The sequence below is a fragment of the Lipotes vexillifer genome, unplaced genomic scaffold (assembly GCF_000442215.2).
Source record: "Lipotes vexillifer unplaced genomic scaffold, Lipotes_vexillifer_v1.1 scaffold691, whole genome shotgun sequence".
Lineage (NCBI taxonomy): Eukaryota > Metazoa > Chordata > Mammalia > Artiodactyla > Lipotidae > Lipotes > Lipotes vexillifer.
The window spans coordinates 1,502,485-1,509,863 of record NW_006788040.1 but is presented as its reverse complement, the minus strand read 5'-3'; positions in this window follow the sequence as shown (position 1 = coordinate 1,509,863).

Below are 7,379 nucleotides of genomic sequence, written 5' to 3'. Positions count from 1 at the left end.
GGGGACCCCCCCCCCCCCGTAAAAAGCAACCTTTGAGCTGGGAACAAAAGGATGGGTTGGAGTCCACCAAGGGGAGAAGGGGCAATGCAGAGTTTCCGTTCGTTCATTCAACCTTTTAGCAAATCCCTATTGAAGACCCACTGTGTGCCAAGCACTAGGCTGAGTGATAAAATTGAGCAGTGAACAAGACGGCACGTGCCAGCTTTCAAAGAGGACGGCAGAGACCGAACAAGGCATCATGGTAAAGCTGGGCTTCTCAATCTCGCCACCAGGGACATTTGGGGCCGGATCATTCTTTGTGATGGGGGATGGGGGCTGACCTGTGCATTTCAGGATGTTGAGCAACATCCCTGGCCTCCACCCACCAGATACCAGTAGCATCTCCCAGTTGTGACAACCAAAGACATCTCCAGATACTGCCACGTGTTCACAGGGGGGCAAAATCACCGCCAGCAGTGGTTAGAACCCATGTACTATAATAAGAGGGAGAATAGTAACATATTTTATTTTTAAGAGGAGGTGGGAAATATGGAGAGTTTGAGGAGGAATCTACCTAATCGAGACCCTAAAATACTCCTTACTCAGAGAGCACAGACATCTATGGAGCATGTTTCTGCAAACCCAAGCCTCTCATTTTAGCAAAGAATCATCTGTGGCCCTTTAACACCTGAATGTAGAGGCCAGGGAGAGAAGGCTGGGAGGACAGGAAGGCGATTCTGTTTTCTCCCACTGGGGTTTAAAACCACCACTCCCAGCTGAATCCCAGTGGCTCTGCCCACAGGGCTCAGAAAGGGTTAACCGGCAATGTTTATTTATGAACTTGGCCTATTACTGTAGCATAATTTGAATACAGTGCCTATGAGGTTTTTTATTGCCTGCTATAATTTCATTTTTAAAGCTCTCCCTATGCCATACTTTAAAAATGATATCTCAAACAAGAAATAAATTCTGTTTTGCAGCTGTGTTAACTATATTTACCCATGGGACACACTATTTTGTCCTTGACACCAACCCCCGGGGATTTCACTGAGAATTGCTTTAGCAGCTCTTTCTCTCTCTCTCTCTCCCCACGCTGCTGCTCTTCCCTGAAACACCTCACAGCACCCCAACTGCAGCCCAGGGAGGCCTGAGTCCGGGACAGAGGAAGAGCTGTGGAGCTTTCGGTCCAAGAGTGGCCTCAGCCCCTTGGCAGCCAGCTATGTGGACGTGACAGCATTCCTGGGCCCTTCTGAGCCTTCGAATTGGAAAAGAAGGGCATCGGACAGAATACTGTCACCCCTCCATGCCCGCACCCTCCTTACCCCTCCTCGGCCACAGCTGGAAGCCTGTGGAATCTCTCCCTCCTCCTCTCCCGAACTCCTGCAGTCTGGGATGGAGTTTAGATAATTTCTCCATCTGCAGAATGATGGATTGGGAACCTAAGTCAGCCGGCTTCCATAATTTTAAGCTTTTTCCCCCCCCTCAGAGTGAAAAAAAATACTGCAGGGCCCGACTGACAGTAACAATAGCTTACATTTATGCTTCCTCCCTGCCAGATGCTGTGCTAAGACCAGACATAAGCACAGTTTGATGCTGACGACAGCCCTCGAAGTATGTGTGACTCTCCCTATTTTCCAGATGAGGCAACTGAGGCTCAGGGAGTCAGAGGGAATGTTCACTCAGGTTAGCTCGGTGGGGTGGTCAGAAGAGGCTATATGAGATACCATCCTCAGCCCTACACCGCAAGGTGGCCCATGTTAGCTTGTCAGATGAGCTCCTGTCCCCAGCAAGACCGAATGCAATGGGACCACAAAGGCATGTTTTGTTGAAAGAGGAAAAGGTGTGTGATGCAGGGCAGCCTGTTGAAGGCAGATGCCTCAGTGCAGAAAGGCATCAATTAATCAGGTGGAGAACAGGACAGGCGGGGAAGAGGAGAGAGAGGCCAGAGAGGGCCAATTTCTTATATAACACACAGCAACTGACCCTTCCTTCATACCTCAGCATTGCCTAGACACAAAAACTGCAGGTTTGGTGGCAGGCAGCCCAGAGTTCAAATGCTGGTTCTGTGCTGCAAAGTCACTTCTGGCTCTGTGACCTGAGCAAGAGACCTCACTTCTCCTCAAGTCAGTTTCCCCATCCTTAAAATGGGGATAGCATCACTGTAGTTCCTGGTGTCTATTATTTATTTTAATTTATTGAACACATTATTTTGATGGATGTAGTCTGGTTGCAGAAAGACGGGGGAGAGAGAGAGAGAGAGAGAGAGAGAGAGAGAGAGAGAGAGAGAGACAACAGGCAGAGGACACCTCAGATACAAAGACATGCTGGCATGGAGTTAAAGAGACCTGTGTTCCAATCCTGAGTTTGTCATTTACTTATTAGTTATGAGAGCTTGGACAAGTTACTTAGCCTTAGTCTCAACTTCCCTGTCTGTAAAATGGGGATATAAATGCCTTCATCCAAAAGTTGCTTTGGATTAATGATAAGTCATGCAAAACAATTGTCATATAGTAGGAGTTTAATAAATGGTACATGCTGTTGTGATTCAAGGTGGCTCAGAGTACCTGGCAATTGAGAAGAATACAGTCTTTGAAGTGTTAAGATATTAGCCCCACCATTTAGTAACTTCCTGAATCCAAATCTGTTTCCTCATCAGGAAAATGGGAATAATTTCTCCTTCACAGGAATGTCAGGTGGAAGGATAGACAATAATATTGCATGCTTCTATCACTGCCAAGAGAGTAACATGCACAGCCCAGTGCTGGTCCCAGAAAGGGGAGAGAGCCATGTAGACTGAGCCCAGCCTGGATGATCCAAGCCCCAGCTGCTTGAGCAAGTCCAGTCAAGATCAGCAGAGCCACCCAGCTGAGCCCAGTCTAGAGGAACCAACCCTCAACCACCCCACAAATCTGGGAGAAGAAATTAGTGTTGTTTTAAGCCACCAAGTTTGGGGCTGATTTGTTACACAGCATCATTGAGTCCATAGCTAACTGATACAGGGGAATTCCATTCCACAAAGTAATATCTATAGATTCATTGACATAGCTACAATTTATCAAGCACAAACTATGTATCTGGCTTTGTATTAAGCACCTTGCATGTTTTTGTTGTTGTTGTTGTTGTTTTGTTTTTTGTTTTGCAGTATGCGGGCCTCTCACTGTTGTGGCCTCTCCAGTTGCGGAGCACAGGCTCCGGACGCGCAGGCTCAGCGGCCATGGCTCATGGGCCCAGCCGCTCTGCGGCATGTGGGATCTTCCCGGACCGGGGCACGAACCCATGTCCCCTGCATCAGCAGGCAGACTCTCAACCACTGTGCCACCAGGGAAGCCCGCACCTTGCATGTTTTACCTTATTGGATCTTCACAACAACCACGGGAGGGAGGCATATTATTACCACCATTTTACAGACAAAGGAACTGAGGCTCAGAGAGGTGTGGTCACTGGCCCAAGGGCACACAGCCAGGAAGAAGTCAAATTTCGATTAAACACCCGGATCTAACTGACTCCAGAGCCCCCACCTTGAACTACTAGGCCACAGAGGCCTCCAGGCTGGCTGGGTTTGATCCCAGGGCCCAGCACATAGTTTGTGCCACATAAATGGATGTTCTCTGTGCCTCAGGAAGTCGCCAGGGGCAGACCAGTTGGCCAAGCAGGACCCTGAGCGCAGGCAGACTCTTGCCTGTTCAGTGGCCCCCACCAGAGCCTTCCCCCACCCCAGCAGCCATTTGGGCTGAATTGCAGCCCTCTGGCACCAACCCTATAAATATTAAACCAGCGGTAATTAGGGGAAATCAGTCAGTCGCCGCACTCCAGAGCCCTGCCACGTCTCCCCACCAGGCCCAGGCTGCCTTTGACTAAGGAGCTTTGTTTCTTTTAATTTGGGGGCCTCATACAAGGCATGTGTCAGGCTCCAGGACATCAAACTCATCCCCCTGTGAACCACGGCCCCGCCAGCAGAGCCCCACCCCCTCGGGGCCTTGCAGGCTCTGCCAAGAAGCAGCAGAGGGGCTCTGAGTTGAAGGTGGGGGTGGGCGGACCACAGAGAACCTGTCAAGGCCCGAGACTCCCCCAGGGGGCCCACATCGTTTTTTGTCGCTCATGTGGCATCAGACTCCGGTGTCACTACTTTGCGGGGCTGATGACACATAATGCACGGTGACAATGTGTCACATCAGAAAACACAGCCCCACGTGTGCTCAGGTGGGACCACAAGCCCCAGTGGTGCCGAGGAAACCAAAAACAGGAATCTCCAGCAAAGGGGGCTGCAAGGATAAGAAGACACCAGCCCACCCAGCCCCCTCTTGGGAAATAAACAGCCCAACTTCCCGCCAGGCCTTGTGGTGTTAGGGTGGGTGGGAGGATGGAAAAGTGGCCATGAGTTTCCCAACCCACATATATTCATGAAGAAGGAGCCACGCCATGGGCCTTGAGACTCACGTAATTGACCTTGCCCAATCCTAACCACATCTTTGCCTCGAAGAAGTTAACATGAGCCCCTTATACAGATGGGGAGGCTGAGGCAACTGGAGGCAGGAAGATGTAGCAGCGATAGGAATAGGCTCCGGAATCCCAGAGAACTGGGTCCAAGTCCTGGTTCTGACAATACCTGGCTGTGTGACCTCAGGAAACTTACTTGACCTCTCTGAGCCACAGCTTCCTCATCTGTAAAATAGGTATAAAAAGAATACCTACGTCCTAGAGGGTTTAATGTAATCATATATCACACAGTACCCAGTACACAGCAAGCACCAATGAGTCATTGCTGTAAGTATTATACTGAAGACCATGCAGCTCAGAATAGTCAGAGGTGGTCAGTTTCATTTGAAGACCCATGACATTTCTTCTGCCTCTCCACTCCCACCCAGCACCCCATCTGCCACCCAAACAACCTCAGGTAGAGTTTCTTTTTCCCAATATAGCAACTCATCACGCAGCTCATCAGCACCATGGGACAATCACAGCCTCCATATTCATTGGTCAGGGTACTATTGGCAAGGTACCCACATGGACATCAGACAGGGCAGATGAAATCATTCCTATTTTGCAGCTGGGGAAATCGAGGCCCAAGAAAGTTAAGGCCCACAGCCCACAGCAAAGCAAGAGGTGGACCCAAGACGAGAATCCCAATATCCAGATGCCCAGACACTGCCCTGCCATTTTTACTAACAATTTCTTCAGTCTGGCTAGCCCCTTAGAGTTCACACAGCAACTGTACCTGATACACTTGATCCTGTGAAATCCTCATGGTAACACTAAAATGGGCATAAGCTCCATTTTTTTTTTCAAGGCTCAGGCTGGAAGTGTGCCCTGCCAGGACCTCAGAGCACATCAGAGGCAGAACAGAGACTGGCGTGTGGAACTCGCATCCCCCAGCCGCCCTCACCCTCCTTTCTAGGAGGTAGTGCCCGCCAGGCAGAGGTCTGACAGGATGCCTGGGCTGCCCATCCCCCGAAAATGACAATACCCTGAAAACAAGCTCCTGCCATCCACAGCCTGTGGCCCGGGGCTCAGCACCTACGGTGGCTGCACAGAACCATCTCTCTGCACACCCACGGAAGAAGGAAACCAAACCTCAAACCCGACAGACCCACACGAGCGGCAGGTATTAATTGGTGCAATTAGGCAGCCCTTTCCCAAGGCCATAGAAGCTGCAGCATCAATAATTAGACTCAGATTGGAATTCCTTTGGCTCTGCGTGTAAACAGGGCACTCTTTCTGCAGTTACGGTAAATGATTTGTTCAAGGGGGGAAACATTTACTGTAATTTGAAAGGAGCAATTGACTGTATTATTAGTGGATGTGAGTGCCCAGCTGGTGACAGACTTCACATTATTCTGTCTTCTGCCCAGGCCTGAGGACAGAAACCTTTGAAGGTAGGGTCCCCAGTGGTTGGGGTTGCCCAGTTTTAGAGTCAGAAAAACCCAGACCGGGGTTCAAGTCCTAACTCCCCCCACTTATGAGCTGTGTGACCTTGGGCAAGTAACACAACATCTCTGAGCCTCCCTTTCCTCGGCTGTGAAGTAAGGACGATACCAGTACACATCTCATAGCGTTGTGAAGATTAGATGAGCCAAGCACATAGAAAGTGCTCAATGAAATGAGCTGTTGTCATTATTCTCATTAAGTAATAATAATTATTGTCATGTTTGAAGCCTTCCTGGGATCCCAGAGGAGCTCACAGTCCGCTACCCACCCACGAAGGGAATAAAACAAAAGACAAAAGCTATAATCCACCCAAGAGATCATGCCTTTGACATTTATTGAGCACCAACTATGTACATGGTTAAATCAGTCAAGGGCCCGGCTCTCAAGGTGCTGAGTCTCTACTGAAGGCAGGTAACGGCCCAAACTTCACATCAGGCAGTACTTTACAGTTTACAATGCATGCTTACCTCCAGTAGCCCCCCCGCGAACTCTCACATCACTTGGAAGTTGGTGTCCTCATGCCCATTTTACTCATGAGAATGCTGAAGTTTTAACTCGCTTTTCCACAATCCCATGGCTAGGAAGAGGCAGAACTAGGAGTTGAACTCAAGTCTGTCCACCTCAAAACCCACTATAGGGCTTCCCTGGTGGCGCAGTGGTTGAGAGTCTCCCTGCCGATGCAGGGGACACGGGTTCATGCCCCGGTCAGGGAAGATCCCACATGCCGCGGAGCGGCTGGGCCCGTGAGCCATGGCCGCTGAGCCTGTGCGTCCGGAGCCTGTGCTCCGCAACGGGAGAGGCCACAACAGTGAGAGGCCCGCGTACCGCAAAAAACAAACAAACAACAACAACAAAAAAATCCCACTATAATCTCGTAGCAAATTCCTTCCATGGAAGAAGTGGGTGGAGATGGGTTGAGAGAATCCACAGCCTGGAAAGGAGTCTGCCCCGGGGGCCCCAGAATCAGGCGCGAGGTTGGCCGACCCCATCCCAGAGGCCCCTCCAAGTGCCGAGATGTCCTTGCCATCTGTCTGCCTCCTTGCCAGGGTCCCACGGTCACTCTCCCAGGACTACCTTCACACCTCATGGGCACCACTCGGCATACTTTTGCTTGGGGACCTCATCACTTCTGGGGTACTCACATCAGTCCCTGCAGGCAGCCCTCGGAGACAGAGAGCTGAGTCAGAGGTCAGACAGAGCTGGGCTTCTGTCCTTCATCCACCTCGGACCAGCTGGGAAGCCTTGCCCAAGTGCTCAAAGCCTCAGTTGCCACATGTGCTAAATGGGGATAAGGATAGGGCTGTTGTGAGTAAAGCTGTGAGCCCAGTACGGGGCAAGAGCCCGTCTTCTAACGCTGCATAGGAGACAGGTGTGGAAGGAAGGAAAGACGGAAGGAGGGAAGGGAGGAGGGGGAGAGGAGAGAGGAAGAAAGGAAGGGAGGGAGGGAGGGAGGGAGAGAAGGAGGGACAGGGAGG